Source organism: Lissotriton vulgaris, chromosome 12 (genome assembly GCF_964263255.1).
Source record: "Lissotriton vulgaris chromosome 12, aLisVul1.2, whole genome shotgun sequence".
Classification (NCBI taxonomy): domain Eukaryota; kingdom Metazoa; phylum Chordata; class Amphibia; order Caudata; family Salamandridae; genus Lissotriton; species Lissotriton vulgaris.
In genome coordinates, this window is record NC_141700.1 from 584,444,137 (window position 1) to 584,471,255 (window position 27,119).

Below are 27,119 nucleotides of genomic sequence, written 5' to 3' on the forward strand. Positions count from 1 at the left end.
GGGGGTGGTGATGGACAGAGTATCTGAATTAAGCAGAAAACTCCTACCCAGTCCAAAGATCAGGGCTTGATCCATCACCGTTTTTTAGCTCACTGCACCATCCCAGCTCAGAACCTGGCTACATGCAAATTAGTCTGTCCCTGGCCCAGTGCATCATGGGAACAGGGCAGACCAAACTACCAAGCCAATTCTTATACTGGGAAGGAAACAAGCTTCCGGGGACCGGTTTCTGGCATTTCAGCCGTCTTCGGCCCGGCTTGCTTGAATCCTGATGTTGCAGTGAGCAAGGGACTCACATCTGAGTATACCCTTCCACTCTTATGGTGGACAAAACGATTCAGAAAAGGGGGTGGTGATGGACAGAGTATCTTAATTAAGCAGAAAACTCCTACCCAGTCCGAAGATCAGGGCTTGATCCATCACCGTTTTTTAGCTCACTGCACCATCCCAGCTCAGAACCTGGCTACATGCAAATTAGTCTGTCCCTGGCCCAGTGCATCATGAGAACAGGGCAGACCAAAAAACCAAGCCAATTCTTATACTGGGAAGAAGGAAACAAGCGTCCGGGGACCGGTTTCTGGCATTTCAGCCGTCTTCGGCCCGGCTTGCTTGAATCCTGATGGTGCAGTGAGCAAGGGACTCACATCTGAGTACACCCTTCCACTCTTATGGTGGACAAAACGATTCAGAAAAGGGGGTGGTGATGGACAGAGTATCTGAATTAAGCAGAAAACTCCTACCCAGTCCAAAGATCAGGGCTTGATCCATCACCGTTTTTTAGCTCACTGCACCATCCCAGCTCAGAACCTGGCTACATGCAAATTAGTCTGTCCCTGGCCCAGTGCATCATGGGAACAGGGCAGACCAAACTACCAAGCCAATTCTTATACTGGGAAGGAAACAAGCTTCCGGGGACCGGTTTCTGGCATTTCAGCCGTCTTCGGCCCGGCTTGCTTGAATCCTGATGTTGCAGTGAGCAAGGGACTCACATCTGAGTATACCCTTCCACTCTTATGGTGGACAAAACGATTCAGAAAAGGGGGTGGTGATGGACAGAGTATCTGAATTAAGCAGAAAACTCCTACCCAGTCCAAAGATCAGGGCTTGATCCATCACCGTTTTTTAGCTCACTGCACCATCCCAGCTCAGAACCTGGCTACATGCAAATTAGTCTGTCCCTGGCCCAGTGCATCATGGGAACAGGGCAGACCAAACTACCAAGCCAATTCTTATACTGGGAAGGAAACAAGCTTCCAGGGACCAGTTTCTGGCATTTCAGCCGTCTTCGGCCCGGCTTGCTTGAATCCTGATGGTGCAGTGAGCAAGGGACTCACATCTGAGTATACCCTTCCACTCTTATGGTGGACAAAACGATTCAGAAAAGGGGGTGGTGATGGACAGAGTATCTGAATTAAGCAGAAAACTCCTACCCAGTCCAAAGATCAGGGCTTGATCCATCACCGTTTTTTAGCTCACTGCACCATCCCAGCTCAGAACCTGGCTACATGCAAATTAGTCTGTCCCTGGCCCAGTGCATCATGGGAACAGGGCAGACCAAACTACCAAGCCAATTCTTATACTGGGAAGGAAACAAGCTTCCGGGGACCGGTTTCTGGCATTTCAGCCGTCTTCGGCCCGGCTTACTTGAATCCTGATGGTGCAGTCAGAAAGGGACTCACATCTGAGTATACCCTTCCACTCTTATGGTGGACAAAACGATTCAGAAAAGGGGGTGGTGATGGACAGAGTATCTGAATTAAGCAGAAAACTCCTACCCAGTCCAAAGATCAGGGCTTGATCCATCACCGTTTTCTAGCTTACTGCACCATCCCAGCTCAGAACCGGGCTACATGCAAATTAGTCTGTCCCTGGCCCAGTGCATCATGGGAACAGGGCAGACCAAACTACCAAGCCAATTCTTATACTGGGAAGGAAACAAGCTTCCGGGGACCGGTTTCTGGCATTTCAGCCGTCTTTGGCCCGGCTTGCTTGAATCCTGATGGTGCAGTGAGCAAGGGACTCACATCTGAGTATACCCTTCCACTCTTATGGTGGACAAAACGAATCAGAAAAGGGGGTGGTGATGGACAGAGTATCTGAATTAAGCAGAAAACTCCTACCCAGTCCAAAGATCAGGACTTGATCCATCACCGTTTTTTAGCTCACTGGCCCATCCCAGCTCAGAACCTGGCTACATGCAAATTAGTCTGTCCCTGGCCCAGTGCATCATGGGAACAGGGCAGACCAAACTACCAAGCCAATTCTTATACTGGGAAGGAAACAAGCTTCCGGGGACCGGTTTCTGGCATTTCAGCCATCTTCGGCCCAGCTTGCTTGAATCCTGATGGTGCAGTGAGCAAGGGACTCACATCTGAGTATACCCTTCCACTCTTATGGTGGACAAAACGATTCAGAAAAGGGGGTGGTGATGGACAGAGTATCTGAATTAAGCAGAAAACTCCTACCCAGTCCAAAGATCAGGGCTTGATCCATCACAGTTTTTTAGCTCACTGCACCATCCCAGCTCAGAACCTGGCTACATGCAAAATAGTCTGTCCCTGGCCCAGTGCATCATGGGAACAGGGCAGACCAAACTACCAAGCCAATTCTTATACTGGGAAGGAAACAAGCTTCCGCGGACCGGTTTCTGGCATTTCAGCCGTCTTCGGCCCGGCTTGCTTGAATCCTGATGGTGCAGTGAGCAAGGGACTCACATCTGAGTATACCCTTCCACTCTTATGGTGGACAAAACGATTCAGAAAAGGGGGTGGTGATGGACAGAGTATCTGAATTAAGCAGAAAACTCCTACCCAGTCCAAAGATCAGGGCTTGATCCATCACCGTTTTCTAGCTCACTGCACCATCCCAGCTCAGAACCTGGCTACATGCAAATTAGTCTGTCCCTGGCCCAGTGCATCATGGGAACAGGGCAGACCAAACTACCAAGCCAATTCTTATACTGGGAAGGAAACAAGCTTCCGGGGACCGGTTTCTGGCATTTCAGCCGTCTTCGGCCCGGCTTGCTTGAATCCTGATGGTGCAGTGAGCAAGGGACTCACATCTGAGTATACCCTTCCACTCTTATGGTGGACAAAACGATTCTGAAAAGGGGGTGGTGATGGACAGAGTATCTGAATTAAGCAGAAAAGTCCTACCCAGTCCAAAGATCAGGGCTTGATCCATCACCGTTTTTTAGCTCACTGCACCATCCCAGCTCAGAACCTGGCTACATGCTAATTAGTCTGTCCCTGGCCCAGTGCATCATGGGAACAGGGCAGACCAAACTACCAAGCCAATTCTTATACTGGGAAGGAAACAAGCTTCTGGGGACCGGTTTCTGGCATTTCAGCCGTCTTCGGCCCGGCTTGCTTGAATCCTGATGTTGCAGTGAGCAAGGGACTCACATCTGAGTATACCCTTCCACTCTTATGGTGGACAAAACGATTCAGAAAAGGGGGTGGTCTGCTTAATTCAGACACTCTGTTCATCACCACCCCCTTTTCTGAATCGTTTTTGGCCACTATAGGTGTGGCAGGGTATACTCAGACATGAGTCCCTTTCTCACTGCACCATCAGGATTCAAGCAAGCCGGGCCGAAGACGGCTGAAATGCCAGAAACCGGTCCCCGGTAGCTTGTCTCCTTTCTGGTGAAGAATTGGCTTGGTAGTTTAGTCTGCCCTGTTCCCATGATGCACTGGGCCAGGGACAGACTGATTTGCATATAGCCAGGTTCTGAGCTGGGATGGTGCAGTGAGATAAATAACGGTGATGGATCAAGCCCTGATCTTTGGACTGGGTAAGAGTGGTCTGCTTAATTCAGACACTCTGTTCATCACCACCCCCTTTTCTGAATCCCTGGCTCAGTATGGGCAGGTCTGACAGAGTGGCTTTTGGGGTAGAGTGCGCGCCGCACCAGGCACCCGCAGCAACCGAGTCGCGTCCCAAGACAACAGCGTCAAGGAAGCGCAACGAGGAGCCGCGAGGCAGCCCCGTACAGCGCACAAACCCAAACGGCCATCGCACAGGTCTACAGGAAATACTGCGGCTCGGTCGCGACGGGCTACACAAGAGACCCGACCCCCCACGGAACCGAGAGAGCAAGTGGTCAAGACTCACCGCATATCCGGTTCAAGGATCTCGTAGAGGACAAGAGGTATGTCTTACCTATGTTAGCATCCGGTCCTGGCCGGTGCACCTACCAAACGAGCGGCGTCTAGGACAAGACGCGGAGCAGCTGGTAACGGCCAATGTTCAGAGACCGTGGGTTAAGTATCCAGCTTCCGCATACGTAATTGCGTCCCGCCGCCTGTGTACAGCCCCGGTGGTCACACTCACGCATGCGCAGTGGTTCAGCATGCTCAGTATTGGATCAACTGGTTGTTGCGGTGGCCATATTGGAAGGGAGCGATCGGTGGCTTAGAGTGGTTCCCGAGTAGGGACTTCAATGAGAGTCGGATTTTCTGCGAGGGTGTTTGTTTATCCCCAAGCAGTTATCTATCCAAAGGTAGAGAGTGATTGGTATGGATACAGATTGGGTGCAATGGGGACTCATACAACAGAGGGGTATTCGAGGGGGAAGGAGGAGACTCAACACCCGGCAAGATTAAAAGTAAACATATAATTCATGTATACTGACAGGATGTATTTCTACAGTATGTGCAATGGCTGGAAAAGTACAGCGGGGATTTTCTCAAACAGTGTGTTATCCAAGGGAGATAACAGAAGCTTCAAGATAAGGTCAGTTGGGTTACATACTTAGGGAGGCCCATGGAACTGAGTCATTCAACCCCAGGGAGTCCAATTGGAGACGGTGGACCCATCTTTGCTCTATCCTAAATAGAGCTTGTTTGGAAATAGTAGGATGGGATTCCAAAACCAACCATGTGAGACTATCTGCGGAATGATTATTTTGGCAGTAATGCTCATACAGTTTGGTATGTGTTTTGGAGCACCTGATGTTGCTTTTGTGCTCCATTATTCTCACTTTGATTTGTCTCATAGTCATCCCTATGTAGTTTTTCCCACATGGGCATGTGATCATATAGATACACCTTGAGCTGTTACAGTTCGTGTGGTTACGGATTTGCCACAAGAAGGTTTCTGAGATTCGCACTTCTTTACACTGCACTGTCTGTGGACAAACGTCACAGCCACCAGAGGGGAAGTGTCCCACCACTGGAGGTAGGTTCCACAGTGTTCTCTGATTTCCAGTCGTGTTTTTCTTAGGACGTGTGTGTATTAAGGCATCCTTGAGGTTAGCTGTTCTTTTAAAGGCAAATCTGGGACTGGGAATTTCTAGTCCACCAGAATTCACTATGGGCCAGTGTTTATTTATAGTTTTTTTCAGGAAGGACGAATTTGGAGTGAAACAGGTGACACATGTTATCTGATCATCTGTGGGTTTAATTCGTTGTTCCAATAAGTTCTCCTGTGGGTTGTTAAGTGCTCTTTTTTGTGACTGGTTTAGCAATCTGGTGGGGTAACCTCTGTCCTGCAGTTTATGTTGGAGTAGGGTTGCTTCCCTTTGGAACTCAGTTCTTTCTGTGCAGTTCCTCCTGACCCTGAGGAATTGCCCAAAGGGGAGATTGTCCCTCAGGGCTTTGGGGTGATGGCTATTGTACAATAAGAGACTATTTCTATCGGTGTTTTTGCGATAGAGGGTTGTACTGAGTCCAGTAGGGTTGAGATTAATACAGAGGTCCAGAAAAGGGATGGTGGTTTCAGAGATGGTACCCGTAAACTTGAGATAAGGGTTTTGGAGATTTATCCAGGTACAAAAAGCCTCACAAGTTATACGGTCCCCTTTCCAGAGGATGAGGATGTCGTCAATATACCTACGCCACAGGGTGACATTGGCGAGGTAGGGGTTGGTTGCTGACCTAATATTGTTTTCCTCAAAAGTTGCCATATAAATACATGCCAGGCTTGGGGCAAAAGTTGAACCCATGGAAGTCCCCTGGATCTGGTGGTATAATTGGGATCCATATTGAAAGAAATTTTCAGTCAATGCCAGGGAAGCACATGCCATTATGAACGAAACTGGAGTAGGAGATGACCATTCCTCCAAGAGCAAGGTGGATTCTACTGCCTCCAATGTGGCCTGCTGAGGAATGTTGGTATACAAAGCCTCAACATCCATGGTGAGGAGGAGGTCAACGTTTTCCCTCCAATCGATGGATTCGATGAGGCGGAGGACATCCCTGGTGTCTTGTAAGAAGGATGGTATTTTTCTTACCACTGGTTGGAGAAAATAGTCACAAAATTTTGACAGTGGCTCAAGCACTGAGCCAATGCCAGAGACAATAGGCCTCCCGGGTACTGGTGATGTCCCTTTGTGAATTTTCGGGAGGGTGTAAAAGTACGGAATGACAGGGTCTGTGGTGACTAGGAATGCTGCTTCGTTCTTTGAGATCCACTCATTTGTCTCGCCCTCTAAAACGAGACTTGCAATTGTGTTGCTAAGTCGTTTAGTGGGGTCTGTCATGAGTGGTCTGTAGTAGGTGGTATTAGACAGTTGGCGTTTGCATTCAATATCATAGTCGATACTGTTCTGGATAACAGTAGCCCCACCTTTATCGGCCTGTTTAATCACTATGCTGGTGTCATTACCCAGTGTTTGGACAGCCAATTTCTGAGCATTGCTGAGGTTTTGGTACGAGTTGATGGTTGGTTTGTTCTCGATGCTCCTGAGCACTGCCCTCTCAAAGGCTATTATCTCAGGGGGTACCATCGAGTCAGAAGGGGTGAAGGTAGAAGGTTTACGTAGCCCTGTATCCGTTCTGTCTTGGTCAGGTGTGTCTGCGAAGAAGGAGCGAAGGCGAACCTTCTTGAAAAGTTGTTTCACTTCGCACATTTCTGTGAAGCTATCTGGTGAGGGAGTGGGAACAAAGCCTAATCCCTTCTCAAGGATTTCTGTCTCCAGTCTGTTCAATGTTCTACTGGATAGATTCACTATTAGACTTTCCTGCCTCTGGTTGTGCTCCTGGTCTCTACCGCTGTCTGTGCAGTCGGTTGGTCTTGCCATTGGACAGTTTTTTGTCCTCCTCGCTTGCGCCCTCTTCCTCTGCCCCAACCTCTGCCTAAAAAAGGTGGGTTAACTGGATAGAATTGTGGAGGGCCCTGAGGATAGAAGGGGTATTGCCAACGAGGTGGCATCTGTAGATGACCTTGATACATTTGGCCATTGTTTGGCATTTTGTTCCATCTGGGGCGGCGTTGATTGCCCCTATTGTTGGGCGGATAGCCATCACTGGAATCACTTCCAGAGGAACCCCTCCGACTGTCATTACCCGAGCTCTCATCAGCAGAGTAGCTGTTCTTACTATTGGTGTAACCCTCCTTGAGGTAAGGATAAACCTTCTCCTTGTCGAATTTGGCTATGTCCTTTTGCAATTTTGTCATTTTTTGTTGTATCAGAAAATCTTGGTTGTCAGTAATTTCCTGGTTAATCTCCGTCAGTTTAGCTGTGAACGGAGTTTTCTTCATTGTGCTTTGAAGCGATGTTTCGATTGCTGCGATCTTAACTAGAAGAGCGTCAGCTAATCTTTTGGCCGTTTTGACAATCAGAAACAGAAGGTCTTTTGTACACTTCCAAGAAATATGACACCAGTCAATTTTGAATTGACCATCTTCAAGGAACAACCTTGGCATGATGTTTACTATTAATCCCTGGGGGGCAATCTTGGCCCTAAGATACTCTGTCATCATTGCCCCGTGTACAGTAATCCTTAGCCATTCTTTTTTAAGCGAGGTAACCGTAGTCCAATCCTCATTAGCAGAACTTGAGGTAGAGGCCCCACCCATTCCAAAGAGTGAGGGAGCCAATCTAAGTGCCTCTTCTAATGTCTCTTCATCGAAACTTAGACCTGGTATACCCTCCATGGTGAGAGAATATGTGTACCGATCCAAGTATTGGCTAGTACAGGCGCGGACGGGCGTAGACGGGCTTACCTTTGGCGCACCTTCGGCGCGCATGGGGCGCGACCGCCTCACGTGGATGCTGCGCGCAGATGCATCTGTCATAAGTGGATAGTGGAGGGGGGGCGGAGCGAGGGAGGAGCAGCTGGGAGGCGGGAGCGGGGTGGAGAGGACGGGCTCTGAGGCACAACAACATCAAAATGGCAGCAAAAGCGAAACCGGAACAGGTTGGGGCACAGATAGGAGTTACACTGTGGGCAGAGGCACTGGCACAATCAGGCGGTATGAATTAAAATCTATCAGTCAATGCGAGCGCTACGCTATAAACTGGCTACACACTCTTAAAGGTAAAGTGGTCAAATTACAACAAAGCGGGCAAATTACACAATGGCAAATATAACTAAAGAGGCAATGCGAGCAGTGCAGGCACCAGATCAATTTAAATGCAGCAAAGCAATGTGAGCAGCACAACGATACCCAGGAGAGACCAGGGGCCTTGGGGAGCGACCGCTTCTGATGGAATCAGGACGGTCACAGTGCTTCACAGGACGGGGCGAGCCTTGGCAGTCAGTGGGAGGAAGGAGCAGCTGGGAGGCAGGAGCGGGGTGGAGAGGACGGGCTCCGAGGCACAACAACAACAAAATGGCAGCAAAAACGAAACCGGAACAGGTTGGGGCACAAATAGGAGTTACGCTGTGGGCAGAGGCAATGGCACAATCAGGCGGTATGAATTAAAATCTATCAGTCAATGCGAGTGCTACGCTATAAACTGGCTACACACTCTTAAAGGTAAAGCGGTCAAATTACAACAAAGCGGGCAATTTACACAATGGCAAATATAACTAAAGAGGCAATGCGAGCAGTGCAGGCACCAGATCAATTTAAATGCAGCAAAGCAATGTGAGCAGCACAACGATACCCAGGAGAGACCAGGGGCCGTGGGGAGCGACCGCTTCTGATGGAATCAGGACGTCACAGCGCTTCACAGGACGGGGCGAGCCTTGGCAGTCAGTGGGAGGGAGGAGCAGCTGGGAGGCTGGAGCGGGGTGGAGAGGACGGGCTCCGAGGCACAACAACAACAAAATGGCAGCAAAAGCGAAACCGGAACAGGTTGGGGCACAGATAGGAGTTACGCTGTGGGCAGAGGCACTGGCACAATCAGGCGGTATGAATTAAAATCTATCAGTCAATGCGAGCGCTACGCTATAAACTGGATACACCCTCTTAAAGGTAAAGTGGTCAAATTACAACAAAGCGGGCAATTTACACAATGGCAAATATACCTAAAGAGGCAATGCGAGCAGTGCAGGCACCAGATCAATTTAAATGCAGCAAAGCAATGTGAGCAGCACAATGATACCCAGGAGAGACCAGGGGCAGTGGGGAGCGACCGCTTCTGATGGAATCAGGACGGTCACAGCGCTTCACAGGACGGGGCGAGCCTTGGCAGTCAGTGGGAGGGAGGAGCAGCTGGGAGGCGGGAGCGGGGTGGAGAGGACAGGCTCCGAGGCACAACAACAACAAAATGGCAGCAAAAGCGAACCCGGAACAGGTTGGGGCACAGATAGGAGTTACGTTGTGGGCAGAGGCACTGGCACAATCAGGCGGTATGAATTTAAATCTATCAGTCAATGCGAGCGCTACGCTATAAACTGGCTACACACTCTTAAAGGTAAAGCTGTCAAATTACAACAAAGCGGGAAATTTACACAATGGCAAATATAACTAAAGAGGCAATGCGAGCAGTGCAGGCACCAGATCAATTTAAATACAGCAAAGCAATGTGAGCAGCACAACGATACCCAGGAGAGACCAGGGGCCGTGGGGAGCGACCGCTTCTGATGGAATCAGGACACATTATATCATGAACATGGAGAGATGATATCTACATTAATACACTTTATTGATAAATAATGTTGGCCTCTATGTTAAAATGAAACCTAACATTTGATGTAGGTCATACAATAAATATATTTTTATTGCAACACACCATCTTTATAAAGACAACTATAAATAGGAGCCTTGGCCATCTCACTTCAGCAGATCTTCTGTCGGTTGAGTTTATAACAATGAACGATGAGGTGAAAAAAGAATGCACAGTCACAACATGGAGGGAGGCAGGAATACTGGCCCACATCCTCTCTGAGATGGCCAAATTTAAGGAATGGGGAATCCTCTTGAAGGAAGTGGCTAAGGCAGCATACCCGTCCCCGCTCCTAAGAAGGCACAACAAGAGTGCAAATCAAGTCCGGATGAAACGACCAACGCGCTCGGTCCTTCAAGGTGCTAGGGGAGCCGAAGCAGCTGAGTATGAGCACCTATGGCTGCAATCGTCATCCCCAAATTGAACCTCCCGTAAGTCAACTAACGCCGAAAGACATGTCATAAAAATTCTCTCTTGGAACATTGCGGGCGCAAAAGACATAAATAAAAACGGCAAAGCTCCCACCTGGGACCCATATGCAATAATAGCCCTACAGGAAACGTGGCTAACTGAACCAATTGACATACTAGGCCTTTTATGTTATCATGTAAGTGCGACCCGCCTACAACGCTTTGGGCGAGCAAGTGGGGGCCTCTCCGTCTATATTTGAACATCCTTAAAGATCAAAGTATCACAACTGGCTACAACGACGGCGGACATGCAAATTCTAAAATTGGAAAGCACAATAAAGGCCATAACCAGAACTTTAATTTTAATAAATACATATGCCAATCCAAAATAACCCTCAAAAAGCACTCTTCCAACGCATTATCACAGTGGTCTCAAATATGCGTTTGGAACATCCTAACTGGGAGATAATTCTCACTGGTGATTTTAACTCTAATCTTCTACAAGAACCAGAAGATGAAGTTAACATTAACACAGCAAACAAAATTTGGAATGTCTTGCCGCAGGTTAGGAAGAGCGATAAGGAGGGCAAACAGTTCATGTGGGATCTTGAAAATCTTGGCCTAAGGTTATTAAATGGAAGATCCAACCAAGACAACCCTCCCTCCATGACCTATACAGGCCACAACGCAAGCTCCATCCTGGACTACACATTAGTCACATTACCCCCTACTAAGGCAAGGTCAAGACCACATAATCTGTTCCTTGGACAGCGACCACTCAATGCAACACTTTGAGATTAGGATGGACATAACTAAACACGCACCATGTTACCAGGCAATATCACAACCATTAACCTGAAGCGGCTTAAGTAGACGAGCGAATCCCTCCCCCAAATAGCTAATGATGCTAAGAACTTACTACAAGCGCACCTTACAGAGAACGTTCTGTGCCCAGAAATTTGGAGTAATTATTTGAAGCAACTGCCGAGGACCAATTCAAATAACAAAACAAGAACTCCTCTCAAATTCAACATCAGATTCAATAGATCAGCACTAACATTAAGGAGACACTTGAAAAAACTAACGCATCGAGTACATGATCAAACCCAAAATTCCAGCGTCTGGGAAGCAGTACGCAAGGCCAGGAAACAATATAAGAAATTAATATGGACTGAAAAACAAAACCTTGTAAATGAGATCTGGTCTAAACTACTGCACGAGAGCGGACTCAAGGGCCTTTTGGTTACAAGTTAACTCCGTAAATCGGACAGCTCAACCAATAAGTATGACCTGCATAACTGAATCGGAATGGACCCAACACATAACTGACATATTTTCAACAAATAATTTGAACACAACAACAACTTTGGCAAGCAAAGTAACAGACAATTCAGAGCGGGCAGACATCGCCCAAGTCCATCAAGGGAATAGGATAAAAGTCCAAGAAAGCATGGTACCATACTCCAGGCAAGATGATGAACAATGCATATTAAAAATAATTAAGAAAAGTAGGCAAGACAGCGCCCCAGGTCCAAACGGCGTTCTGCAAGCTATTTATAAGGAGGACCCACAGTATTGGACTAGCAAATTCAACTCATTGTTCCGAACAGTAAGCAACACGGGTGGTATCCCAGAGAGCTGGAGGGGGGTGATCATAACCCCAATCTACAAAGGCGGAGACCGTAAAGACCCAAATAACTACCGTCTGATCGCCCTCATTGATGCCGAAGCTAAATACTATGCATCAATGATATTAGCAGACCTGGCTCAATGGTCAGAAAAGAATAACAAAATACCACTGAATCAGACTGGGTTTCGCCGTGGCATGGGAACAATGACGAATGCTATGGCCCTTTGCCTGATCGCAGAGAAAAGCCTACAGAACTGCCAGGAGCTTTACACCTGTTTTGTGGACCTTAAGGCGGCCTTTGACCGCGTTAACAGGCAAATGCTATGGGCAAAACTAAAACATCAGGGCCTACCGAACTCAATTCTTTTGCCCATCATTGACCTGTACACTGACACCTGGATGCAGGTAAAAATAAATCGACAATGGGCATCGTTTGACCCGGAAGATCAATACTGTTGATGGCCTAAAGCAAGGCTGTGTCTTGGCCCCGCACTTATTTAATCTATTTATGGGCGAACTGACAGAAAGCTTAGACAAGGTCAATGCACATCCTCCCTGGTTAGGTAATATCCGTGTAACGCATTTATAGTATGCGGATGATGTGGTATTACTGAGCCAGACAAGAATTGGCCTTCCACGCCTGTTGCATGACATGTCCGATTACACAAAAAAGAACTTGCTAACAATAAACATCAGGAAAACAAAGATAATGCTCATAACTTGACGACACAAAACTCCACCAACCTTCCGAATAAACAATGACCAGCTGGAAGCAGTAAATATCTATAAATACTTGGGAGTACATCTAGACAAGTGCCTTAACTTCCAAGTGCACTTTAAGGACATGGAAAAAAAGGGGTCCACCTTACTGCATGCCTTCACTAGCTTGGCGACTGAGTTAAAAGGTCCTCTTGTCTCCCCCTTGCTAACCGCAATGAAAGCAAAATTATTACCCACAATAGCATACGGGAGTGTACTACACCATGGGAAAAGCACAACTCTCGTAGACAAAATACAAACCAAAGTCTATAAACGGGTTTTTTTCTTACCGAACAGTTCTTCACCAGCGCAAGTAAGACTTGAATTCGGATTACAATCCCAAGTAATACTGAAAACATATGGGGCCATCAAATTCATTCTGGTACAACATTTGGAGGAATAAGGAGAACAAAACAAATGGGGCATTGTGGGAAGCAATCCACACAAGGCCGAACTCCGAGTATGCAAAGTACCTAAAACTCTCACTAGATTCAACTAAGCTGGGAACATTGTGGGAAACAAAATTGCCGGTTTCTTCATTTAATCAGGTGGTTAAGAGGATCGCTAAGAAACATTCGTTCCTCAATGACAAAATAACTTTCAGAGCCCGAACCCATGCTTGGATGACTATCAAATCGTACATAAAGTCCACACCAGCAGCTTACCTAGACATTGCATTCTCGTTGTTCATCAAACGTACATTTCTCCATTTAAGGCTGGGCAATCTCCCCACAAGATTGGACCAGCCAAAATGGAGACCACAAGAAACAACAGAATGCGACCTTTGTGGTGCAGGCAAACAAGACATTATTCATATAGTCTGCATTTGCCCAGCCATGTATCAAGGTCGGCGGCATTGGCTAAGGGATAAGCTCAATGAGCAAGGAGTACGCACCTGCCGGACTGCGATAGTCCAAATTTTATGCACAGCGGATCCACAACTGATTTGTAGATAAGTTAAATTTCTGGATAGTTTTGTGAAAAAACGAGGCCTATTGTCATAGGCCCGACTTCCATTTTGACTTAAGAACTCTGTTATTAAAGACAATCTTGTGCTCCGAACAAATTTACTGAAATTTACGACAGATTCTCGGCCACACAGATGTTAAACTTTTTTTTCTTTTTTTATTGTAGCACTAAAAGCTTGTTTTAAATATTGTGGAATATTATATATTGTAAGGGTTTTAACTAACCAAACAATAAAGAATTACTTACTTACTTACTTAATATAAATAGGATAAAAAAGGTTTGCCTGATTACATTGAATTTACTTACAGGTCTCCACTACAGATGGGATTTCTGCAAAGCCTTCAGTGTGCACACTTTCATAGACCTTCTCCTCACAGGGAAAGAGGTTGATAGAACTGGGTAAACCACCACCTATCTTCTGGGTCTTTAGGTTAGCTTTTGATGTTTGGGAGCGCTCTTTAACCCACAAATCATTCAATCGCTTTATAATTTCCCCTGTGAATGCCTGGTGTTAGCTACTGCATTCACTTTTGAGACAATTGTATTTCATTTTTTGCCTCTTCAGTGTAATGATGATATTCTGAACAAGGACACCAAACAATGGTGGTTCTGTCCTAATAATCTCATCAACCACTACTGTTAATTGTTTTTAAAAATTAAGGTTCCTTTTAGGTGAGAAAAAAACAAAAACAAAACCAAAAATAACCACAAGCAAAGATAAAGAAGGATATTGAAAGATTTTAAAGGTAATGCCCAAACATCCTCTATATCTACCTGCTTCAAAATGTGAAAGGCAAAGTATTGTTGTTTAGGAAGGGTCTTTTGTATATTGTGGTCTCCAGGTGTGATCAATTTAGAATTTAAGCTCAGGAGTGCGTGAAATACTCATCTGTCATTGAGACACATGGAAAATGTCAAAGTACATCAGGTCTGATACATAATTACTCCTTTGAAACACCCCTGCAACCCTGCTGATATGATAGGTACATATAAATCTAGTGGTCAGTAAACTGCCACTGCAACGCTGACAGAGTATAGTCCAACAGTAGACAAATTCACACAGCTGACCGCTTGTCTGATGGATAAACCTCCATCAAGGTTAACAGAGGTTCTTCAGAATAATATATAAAGAGGGTGGGAGAACCTCTGCCAGCATGTTGGGCCGATTGTTAAAAGCAAATCAATATTGATTCTTGATTTGCAATACTTACTGATTCACAATTAGTAATTGGTATGCGCAAATGTATTTGCCTGCCCTTTACCAATTCGGTATGAGTTGCATTTGCAATTTTAGGAATCGTTTTTAGTGATCCAGTCATTAGCAAATCGAGTTGCAAATACAAAATGTTGCTTTCTGGTAGTAAATGATGATCTCACTAACAAGAAGTAGAGTAGCACAAGACTGTAAAAAAGTATCCAGCTTCCGCATACGTAATTGCGTCCCGCCGCCTGTGTACAGCCCCGGTGGTCACACTCACGCATGCGCAGTGGTTCAGCATGCTCAGTATTGGATTAACCTGTTGTTGCGGTGGCCATATTGGAAGGAAGCGATCGGTGGCTTGGAGTGGTTCCCGAGTAGGGACTTCAATGAGAGTCGGATTTTCTACGAGGGTGTATGTTTATCCCCAAGCAGTTATTTATCCAAAGGTAGAGAGTGATTGGTATGGATACAGATTGGGTGCAATGGGGACACATACAACAGAGGGGTATTCGAGGGGGAAGGAGGAGACTCAACACCCGGCAAGATTAAAAGTAAACATATAATTCATGTATACTGACAGGATGTATTTCCGCAGTATGTGCAATGGCTGGAAAAGTACAGCGGGGATTTTCTCAAACAGTGTGTTATCCAAGGGAGATAACAGAAGCTTCAAGATAAGGTCAGTTGGGTTACATACTTAGGGAGGCCCATGGAACTGAGTCATTCAACCCCAGGGAGTCCAATTGGAGACGGTGGACCCATCTTTGCTCTATCCTAAATAGAGCTTGTTTGGAAATAGTAGGATGGGATTCCAAAACCAACCATGTGAGACTATCTGCGGAATGATTATTTTGGCAGTAATGCTCATACAGTTTGGTATGTGTTTTGGAGCACCTGATGTTGCTTTTGTGCTCCATTATTCTCACTTTGATTTGTCTCATAGTCATCCCTATGTAGTTTTTCCCACATGGGCATGTGATCATATAGATACACCTTGAGCTGTTACAGTTCGTGTGATTACGGATTTGCCACAAGAAGGTTTCTGAGATTCGCACTTCTTTACACTGGACTGGGGTGCCGTTTGCTTAGCCGTCAGCTGCCTGCCACTTGCCTGTTTTGCCGTCTGCTGCCACCGGAGGTGCTCCGTTCCTGGAGCAATCTACGAGGGATTTCCGCCTGCGGGGACCGGGACGGGACTGCGAGACCCAGCATCCACAGCGCATTGAAGACCACAGCGCTGCTGGTGTCTCTTCCCGCCCCCAGCACTCCCGCAGGCATAAAGCGGCTCGCGGACCCTGCTCACCGGGTGCCGTTTGCTTAGCCGTCAGCTGCCTGCCACTTGCCTGTTTTGCCGTCTGCTGCCACCGGAGGTGCTCCGTTCCTGGAGCAATCTACGAGGGATTTCCGCCTGCGGGGACCGGGACGGGACTGCGAGACCCAGCATCCACAGCGCATTGAAGACCACAGCGCAGCTGGTGTCTCTTCCCGCCCCCAGCACTCCCGCAGGCATAAAGCGGCTCGCGGACCCTGCTCACCGGGTGCCGTTTGCTTAGCCGTCAGCTGCCTGCCACTTGCCTGTTTTGCCGTCTGCTGCCACCGGAGGTGCTCCGTTCCTGGAGCAATCTACGAGGGATTTCCGCCTGCGGGGACCGGGACGGGACTGCGAGACCCAGCATCCACAGCGCATTGAAGACCACAGCGCAGCTGGTGTCTCTTCCCGCCCCCAGCAATCCCGCAGGCATAAAGCGGCTCGCGGACCCTGCTCACCGGGTGCCGTTTGCTTAGCCGTCAGCTGCCTGCCACTTGCCTGTTTTGCCGTCTGCTGCCACCGGAGGTGCTCCGTTCCTGGAGCAATCTACGAGGGATTTCCGCCTGCGGGGACCGGGACGGGACTGCGAGACCCAGCATCCACAGCGCATTGAAGACCACAGCGCAGCTGGTGTCTCTTCCCGCCCCCAGCACTCCCACAGGCATAAAGCGGCTCGCGGACCCTGCTCACCGGGTGCCGTTTGCTTAGCCGTCAGCTGCCTGCCACTTGCCTGTTTTGCCGTCTGCTGCCACCGGAGGTGCTCCGTTCCTGGAGCAATCTACGAGGGATTTCCACCTGCGGGGACCGGGACGGGACTGCGAGACCCAGCATCCACAGCGCATTGAAGACCACAGCGCAGCTGGTGTCTCTTCCCGCCCCCAGCACTCCCGCAGGCATAAAGCGGCTCGCGGACCCTGCTCACCGGGTGCCGTTTGCTTAGCCGTCAGCTGCCTGCCACTTGCCTGTTTTGCCGTCTGCTGCCACCGGAGGTGCTCCGTTCCTGGAGCAATCTACGAGGGATTTCCGCCTGCGGGGACCGGGACGGGACTGCGAGACCCAGCATCCACAGCGCATTGAAGACCACAGCGCAGCTGGTGTCTCTTCCCGCCCCCAGTACTCCCGAGGCATAAAGCGGCTCGCGGACCCTGCTCACCGGGTGCCGTTTGCTTAGCCGTCAGCTGCCTGCCACTTGCCTGTTTTGCCGTCTGCTGCCACCGGAGGTGCTCCGTTCCTGGAGCAATCTACGAGGGATTTCCGCCTGCGGGGACCGGGACGGGACTGCGAGACCCAGCATCCACAGTGCATTGAAGACCACAGTGCAGCTGGTGTCTCTTCCCGCCCCCAACACTCCCTACTTAACCCCGCCTTCCCCGCGGACCGCGGGACGCGCGCGCGGGACGCAAACCGGGGAGAAGCCCGGGCAAAGGGCGGGCCCTCTGTGGCCCTCAGAGGCCCGAAGAGACTGGACTGGGCCAGAATCCCTGGTCGACTATTGAACTGCCTAGGACTATTGTGTAAGTGCCTGGGGGGTATATTATATCTTCAACCATTATGTCCATTGAAATATTAACTCCGGAGCTGGTTGGCCCCGAGAAACCTGTGAGTCTGATTAATGGGAAATTAGATAATTATTTTAAGAAATCTCTCATGGATACTCCAACTACCCCTACCCTTGAAGAACTTCGGGCTGAGCGTCGGCGCTCGGTTGAAAGCCTAAAAAATAGACCATTTCCGGTTTCACCAGTGTTAATTAGTTCTACGGAGGAAGGAACCCTTATTGAGAATGTCTGTACCCCCTCGCAGGACAGCGTTCCTCTAATATTTAGAGAGGGAACATCTACGAGCGAAATTGAACCCTTAGGCGCTACCAGTATATTGACAACCAATGTTACTCATCCAAGTACAACTAAATCTATAGTTATAACCAAGGCACAAATAACCCCTATTCCTAAGCAAACTAAAGCAGTAAAAAGTAGGGCAAAGAAAGTCACGCCAGTTAAAATGTATGGCCCTCCTCCGACAAAAAGGCGTAAAAAATCTGACCTTCCAAAGAGGAAAATTAATCATGCTGATTTTGGCATTAAAAATGAAGACAGTACTAGGGGAGGACGGGTAAAAATAACAGATAAAGGAAGGATAGTTATATCACCTACACATCCATGTGCAATCCCCATAATAGTTTCGGTCATCTCTACCTCTGACAGCCCTTCTGCTGCTGTGACGTTACAGGAACCTCCAAATGGCGCCTTGATCGATAGCATAGAGTCTATAATAAGGGCCTACACTCTGGCTATCGTAGAAAGACTTAATAAATTAGATGATAGACTTGGGAAGATAGAGCATGAACTGGGAATCAAGATAGCAATTAATAAAGTATTGCCTAATCCCACTATACAAATTCCAACTTTACCTACCTCATCAGGTATTCCAGCTATAACTACTATACCTACCCCTGTCCAGACTACCATCTTGCCACAATCCTTACATACTGTGAGTGAAAGTACATCAGGGGGTAACTCTGTTATATCTAAGATTTAATCCACTTTGCCCCCGGCTGTAACGATTAATGGACAGACGAATAATCCTGGCCAAGTCCTAGGGAACAATAAGAGAGAAAGGGGAAACGAGCGAGCTGCTCGAGGTAACTATAACAAGGGCCCCCTTCCAGAACTTCCACCAGAAGCTGTACCCTTTGTGGTAGTTCTTACTGGGGTACCTGAGTTGGAGAAGAACAAACGGGAGGGCTTTGCCCAGTTGAAAAACAAAATATCGCATTGGTTAAGCCTATATAGACCCATTGCAAATAATATCAATGGAGAAATTGTCCATGTTCGCCGTCTCCCCCGGCTGGGAGGAAGACCTAAAGATATTGAGGGAGACATAGTGGTCATAAATTTTAGAGACCAGAATGCCGTTAATTTTATACTTAACTGGTCCTCTGATTATGGTAGTAAATCTATTACCCCCCGCCCTCTTACATATTTTTATCCTCGTTCAGTGGTGTTCCCACCCAATCATCAATCTCAGCGAGCCCCTCCCCCCCCATTATTGAGGCAAATGTTCTCAAATCCATACCGCCCACCCGTCTACAATAACGGCCCTATATTTAATGATAATCATTCATCTATAGCAGTAGACCCGTATGGGTGGAATATTGTAGCCCCAAGGTATAATTCCCTAACACACAGGAGAATGGATCATCTTAAACCTTTTACACCCCTAGAGACCACCAACAGGTTTGATGTGTTTAGTGGCCTGGAAGACTGTGACTGATGCCATCAAGCCACAGGGGAGGGGGGTGAGGGATTCTGTGGAGACACAGGGAGCGACATGGGCGTATGCACGGGGGTAAAAGGCCCAATTGAAGTTAACTCACCCAGTGGGTATAATGTTACTTGTAACTCTGGTTGTGATATACGTAATATTGGCCAGCTTCAATGTAACCCAGACTCTTCTACCCCGGCCAATGGAAGTATAACACCCACTCGACTATCTGAAGACCCCGTGCATGGGGAAGTAACCCACATCCATACGCCCCCACTATCTATCGAGGCTGTTAGTTTAACAGAAAGGGGCTATAAGATGGCGAGTTGGAATATTGCAGGGTGGAATAATAAGATAGATTGCCTAGGATGGTTAGAATTTATAACCCAATTTGACATCTTGTGTCTCCAGGAGACTTGGGTGGCCGAAGATGTCTATCTTGATGGGTATGCTGCCTATAATTGTCATGCACAGCCATCCAACATGGGGAGAGCCAGTGGCGGGATGGTGATACTGCTCTCTGTGAGGTTACTGGTTCAAGTGAAAATCCACCGGACTGTTGGTCTGCACTCTCAGTTGTTGTGGTTACAACATAGGAATGGGCGAAATGTTCTAGTAATAAATCACTATAACAATGTCTTTAACCACTCTAAAACAGTTATGGTTGATGAACTTGAAGCGGAGGTGGAAAGGCTATGCGGTTGCAGTGGTGTGTCTTTTGATATTTTGTGGGGTGGAGATTTCAACATTCACATGTGCCCCTTCGTTGGCAAAAGGGTGTGTGGGTATGGGGGGGGAGGTTGGGGAAGATCAGACCCATTTTTTACATTCGGCTTATGGGGAATCTCTAAACACTCTTATGCTTAAAATGTATTTATGCATCATGTTACCTGGCGTAGACAGTGAGGGAAACTCGGTACCGACCTTTATTGGTAGGAACTGTGCCACGGTTATCGATTACCTCATCACCTCCTCCAGCATTATGGCTTTGTGTTCCTCACCTGTAATAGTCGACCCAGCCCTTAGTGACCACAACTGTTTAACAATGTATCTTTCTTTGTGGGGGGATAAGGTAAAGGCGTTGCATGGTGTAGTGACAGATGTAGGTCCACATAGATCCAATGGCCCTAGAATTAAATGGGGTAGGCAAAATGAGGAACGTTTACTATGTACCATAGTGTCAGCCTGTATAGATGAGGTGGAATGCTGTCTTGAACCCGATAAGGATAATGCCGATATTTTAGCTAGTTTTGATATTATTAATAAAAACATTGCACAAATCTTAACTGGTATAAAACCGAAAGGCCTTAGGAACATTGGGGGATGGTTTAACAGGGAATGTACAAAATCCTTACAAAGACTTAAAGCCGCTCTTAAGTGTAAACCCAGGGATAAGGAAGCAGTTAGGGCCCTGAGAAGGGAATACTCAATTCATCTGAAGGACAGGAAACAGGAACTAAGGGAAGAGGCCTGGAACAACCTGACCAAGGCAGTGGATCTTAAGGATGTCAAGCTTTTTTGGTCCACTGTCAACAGTCCCTTTCTTCAAAATGAAGAAGCCCCGGTAATGTCTGCTCAGGTGACTGAGGAACAATGGGTGGCTCATTTTTCCAGTATTTTTAACCCTGAAGGACTAGTTGTAGGGGGTGATAGGGAGACTGTAGCTACTACCCCCCTACCTCTTAACATCACAGTCTCCGAGGTGGATGCTGCCATTCGGGTCAGTAAGGGGGGAAAGGCACCGGGCCCTGATGGGGTACCCGTTGATCTTTATAAAGCCGAGGTTTCCATCTGGAGCCCATTGTTAACCAAGGTTTTTAATGCAGCTGCAATGACTGCGGCCCCACAGACCTGGGGGGAATCAATCATTATCCCGGTTTACAAAAAAGGGGCGAGGGGTGAGGCAAAAAACTATCGCCCGATTTCTCTCCTCACTGCTTCCCTAAAAATTATGAGTAGGGTATTACTGAGTCGTCTGGAGGAATGGGTTGAAGGTAAAGGGGTCCTTGCGGACTCCCAGTTTGGATTCCGTAAGGGGTTAGGCACCATAGAACAGTGCATAAATTTGGACCTCATTATAGGCAAATATACACGGGCTAAACAAGGCTCGTTGTTTCTTTGCTTTGCTGACTTGACCAGCGCCTTCGACCTGGTTGACCATGGTCTTCTGTGGTCAACCTTATTGGATATGGGCGCTCCACAGGATATTATTTATTTCTTGGCCCAACTATACAGGAATTTGATGGCTAAGATACGTTACGGGCAATCGGGGGAGTGTACACCTAGTATTAAGGTAGGCTCTGGAATTAGGCAGGGATGTGTCCTTGCACCTCTCCTTTTCTCCCTTTTTATTAATGCAATTGAGTCTGAACTACGGACCGTCAATGCAGATGCACCGACCGCTGACGGCCTTTCCATCCCAATATTGCTTTATGCGGATGACGCGGTTCTGCTCTCACAAACTCCTCTTGGGCTGCAAAAACTTATGAACAAATTTGCAGATTTTATTAATGGGAGAAAATTAAAAATCAATAATTCAAAAACTTGTATAATGCCCTGCGGGAAGAAAATCAAAAACTTAAGGCCCTTTACAGTTATGGACCAAACTATACAAGTGGTTGACAAATTCTGTTATTTGGGTATCACTTTTAACAGTGGGGGGATGTGGGCGCCAGAAATGATTAATGTAAGAGCTAATATGGCCAAGTGTTCTTTTGGCATATTTAAGTTTGCATCCAAGTTAGGCTCTAGACGGATACCTGACATGCTGTACCTATATCGCCATAAATGTGTTGCTCTGGCCCTTTATGGCTCAGGTGTGTGGGGCCATTGTAATAACAATATGCTCCAGGTGGAGGAAAACAAATTTGTCAAAAAACTCTTGTGTTTACCATCTTCTGCTTCAACAAAATTGGATTAAGGAACAGACGGGTTTCACAAGAAAGATTATTTTAGACTGTCTCCACATGGATAAATGTTCCCGTATCCCCTGGCTTAACTATATTATTCGAGCATTTAAAGATGTCTTTAATCTTACTGTGCGTGATAACCCTTTTTGTGCTTCAGATATCCCGAAGACTGAGCTTAAACATGAATTTTTGAGGGTTAGTATGGTGAAGCGTAATGTAGCTACTGCTCAGTTCTCCACACATGTTTTTTACGACAGGTACAAAAAGGTAGAAATGGGATTCTCAGGATACCTTAAAATGGTTACTATCCGATCCCACCAATATGTATTGACAAGATTACGGATGGGGATTGTTCATTTGCTTGTCGCGTATCCTGTTATGAAGACCTATACTACTGCCCCCTGTCCATGTGACGGGACCACAAAGCAAAGCACAGAGCACTTTTTATTGTTATGCCCTCTTTATCTTCACCTTCGAAAAATATATTTGAAACCGCTTTTTAAAAAATATAATGTATCCACTATTGTATCGGCCATGGGGCTTTTATTTGGACTTGATTCGCAGGACATCTGTTTTTTTACTGCTGTATTTATTTTAAAGGCGATATGCTTGAGGAATAACATGCTCTTTGATATGTGATTATCCTTAAATTTGCTCTACCCTCATGTTTTATTACTTATGTATGTATGTACTTTTATGATTATTAACTAATGATCGAATAAAGTTTTTGAATTTACACTGGACTGTCTGTGGACAAACGGCACAGCCACCACAGGGGAAGTGTCCCACCACTGGAGGTAGGTTCCACAGTGTTCTCTGATTTCCAGTCGTGTTTTTCTTAGGACGTGTGTGTATTAAGGCATCCTTGAGGTTAGCTGTTCTTTTAAAGGCAAATCTGGGACTGGGAATTTCTAGTCCACCAGAATTCACTATGGGCCAGTGTTTATTTATAGTTTTTTTCAGGAAGGACGAATTTGGAGTGAAACAGGTGACACATGTTATCTGATCATCTGTGGGTTTAATTCGTTGTTCCAATAAGTTCTCCCGTGGGTTGTTAAGTGCTATTTTTTGTGACTGGTTTAGCAATCTGGTGGGGTAACCTCTGTCCTGCAGTTTATGTTGGAGTAGGGTTGCTTCCCTTTGGAACTCAGTTCTTTCTGTGCAGTTCCTCCTGACCCTGAGGATTTGCCCAAAGGGGAGATTGTCCCTCAGGGCTTTGGGGTGATGGCTATTGTACAATAAGAGACTATTTCTATCGGTGTTTTTGCGATAGAGGGTTGTACTGAGTCCAGTAGGGTTGAGATTAATACAGAGGTCCAGAAAAGGGATGGTGGTTTCAGAGATGGTACCCGTAAACTTGAGATAAGGGTTTTGGAGATTTATCCAGGTACAAAAAGCCTCACAAGTTATACGATCCCCTTTCCAGAGGATGAGGATGTCGTCAATATACCTACGCCACAGGGTGACATTGGCGAGGTAGGGGTTGGTTGCTGACCTAATATTGTTTTCCTCAAAAGTTGCCATATAAATACATGCCAGGCTTGGGGCAAAAGTTGAACCCATGGAAGTCCCCTGGATCTGGTGGTATAATTGGGATCTATATTGAAAGAAATTTTCAGTCAATGCCAGGGAAGCACATGCCATTATGAACGAAACTGGAGTAGGAGATGACCATTCCTCCAAGAGCAAGGTGGATTCTACTGCCTCCAATGTGGCCTGCTGAGGAATGTTGGTATACAAAGCCTCAACATCCATGGTGAGGAGGAGGTCAACGTTTTCCCTCCCTACGATGGATTCGATGAGGCGGAGGACATCCCTGGTGTCTTGTAAGAAGGATGGTATTTTTCTTACCACTGGTTGGAGAAAATAGTCACAAAATTTTGACAGTGGCTCAAGCACTGAGCCAATGCCAGAGACAATAGGCCTCCCGGGTACTGGTGATGTCCCTTTGTGAATTTTCGGGAGGGTGTAAAAGTACGGAATGACAGGGTCTGTGGTGACTAGGAATGCTGCTTCGTTCTTTGAGATCCACTCATTTGTCTCGCCCTCTAAAACGAGACTTGCAATTGTGTTGCTAAGTCGTTTAGTGGGGTCTGTCATGAGTGGTCTGTAGTAGGTGGTATTAGACAGTTGGCGTTTGCATTCAATATCATAGTCGATACTGTTCTGGATAACAGTAGCCCCACCTTTATCGGCCTGTTTAATCACTATGCTGGTGTCATTACCCAGTGTTTGGACAGCCAATTTCTGAGCATTGCTGAGGTTTTGGTACGAGTTGATGGTTGGTTTGTTCTCGAGGCTCCTGAGCACTGCCCTCTCAAAGGCTAGTATCTCAGGGGGTACCATCGAGTCAGAAGGGGTGAAGGTAGAAGGTTTACATAGCCCTGTATCCGTTCTGTCTTGGTCAGGTGTGTCTGCGAAGAAGGAGCGAAGGCGAACCTTCTTGAAAAGTTGTTTCACTTCGCACATTTCTGTGAAGCTATCTGGTGAGGGAGTGGGAACAAAGCCTAATCCCTTCTCAAGGATTTCTGTCTCCAGTCTGTTCAATGTTCTACTGGATAGATTCACTATTAGACTTTCCTGCCTCTGGTTGTGCTCCTGGTCTCTACCGCTGTCTGTGCAGTCGGTTGGTCTTGCCATTGGACAGTTTTTTGTCCTCCTCGCTTGCGCCCTCTTCCTCTGCCCCAACCTCTGCCTAAAAAAGGTGGGTTAACTGGATAGAATTGTGGAGGGCCCTGAGGATAGAAGGGGTATTGCCAACGAGGTGGCATCTGTAGATGACCTTGATACATTTGGCCATTGTTCGGCATTTTGTTCCATCTGGGGCGGCGTTGATTGCCCCTATTGTTGGGCGGATAGCCATCACTGGAATCACTTCCAGAGGAACCCCTCTGACTGTCATTACCCGAGCTCTCATCAGCAGAGTAGCTGTTCTTACTATTGGTGTAACCCTCCTTGAGGTAAGGATAAACCTTCTCCTTGTCGAATTTGGCTATGTCCTTTTGCAATTTTGTCATTTTTTGTTGTATCAGAAAATCTTGGTTGTCAGTAATTTCCTGGTTAATCTCCGTCAGTTTAGCTGTGAACGGAGTTTTCTTCATTGTGCTTTGAAGCGATGTTTCGATTGCTGCGATCTTAACTAGAAGAGCGTCAGCTAATCTTTTGGCCGTTTTGACAATCAGAAACAGAAGGTCTTTCGTACACTTCCAAGAAATATGACACCAGTCAATTTTGAATTGACCATCTTCAAGGAACAACCTTGGCATGATGATTACTATTAATCCCTGGGGGGCAATCTTGGCCCTAAGATACTCTGTCATCATTGCCCCGTGTACAGTAATCCTTAGCCATTCTTTTTTAAGCGAGGTAACCGTAGTCCAATCCTCATTAGCAGAACTTGAGGTAGAGGCCCCACCCATTCCAAAGAGTGAGGGAGCCGATCTAAGTGCCTCTTCTAATGTCTCTTCATCGAAACTTAGACCTGGTATATCCTCCATGGTGAGAGAATATGTGTACCGATCCAAGTATTGGCTAGTACAGGCGCGGACGGGCGAAGACGGGCTTACCTTTGGCGCACCTTCGGCGCGCATGGGGCACGACCGCCTCACGTGGACGCTGCACGCAGATGCATCTGTCATAAGTGGATAGTGGAGGGGGGCGGAGCGAGGGAGGAGCAGCTGGGAGGCGGGAGCGGGGTGGAGAGGACGGGCTCTGAGGCACAACAACATCAAAATGGCAGCAAAAGCGAAACCGGAACAGGTTGGGGCACAGATAGGAGTTACACTGTGGGCAGAGGCACTGGCACAATCAGGCGGTATGAATTAAAATCTATCAGTCAATGCGAGCGCTACGCTATAAACTGGCTACACACTCTTAAAGGTAAAGTGGTCAAATTACAACAAAGCGGGCAAATTACACAATGGCAAATATAACTAAAGAGGCAATGCGAGCAGTGCAGGCACCAGATCAATTTAAATGCAGCAAAGCAATGTGAGCAGCACAACGATACCCAGGAGAGACCAGGGGCCTTGGGGAGCGACCGCTTCTGATGGAATCAGGACGGTCACAGCGCTTCACAGGACGGGGCGAGCCTTGGCAGTCAGTGGGAGGAAGGAGCAGCTGGGAGGCAGGAGCGAGGTGGAGAGGACGGGCTCCGAGGCACAACAACAACAAAATGGCAGCAAAAACGAAACCGGAACAGGTTGGGGCACAGATAGGAGTTACGCTGTGGGCAGAGGCACTGGCACAATCAGGCGGTATGAATTAAAATCTATCAGTCAATGCGAGTGCTACGCTATAAACTGGCTACACACTCTTAAAGGTAAAGCGGTCAAATTACAACAAAGCGGGCAATTTACACAATGGCAAATATAACTAAAGAGGCAATGCGAGCAGTGCAGGCACCAGATCAATTTAAATGCAGCAAAGCAATGTGAGCAGCACAATGATACCCAGGAGAGACCAGGGGCCGTGGGGAGCGACCGCTTCTGATGGAATCAGGATGGTCACAGCGCTTCACAGGACGGGGCGAGCCTTGGCAGTCAGTGGGAGGGAGGAGCAGCTGGGAGGCGGGAGCAGGGTGGAGAGGACGGGCTCCGAGGCACAACAACAACAAAATGGCAGCAAAAGCGAAACCGGAACAGGTTGGGGCACAGATAGGAGTTACGCTGTGGGCAGAGGCACTGGCACAATCAGGCGGTATGAATTAAAATCTAACAGTCAATGCGAGCGCTACGCTATAAACTGGCTACACACTCTTAAAGGTAAAGCGGTCAAATTACAACAAAGCGGGCAATTTACACAATGGCAAATATTACTAAAGGGGCA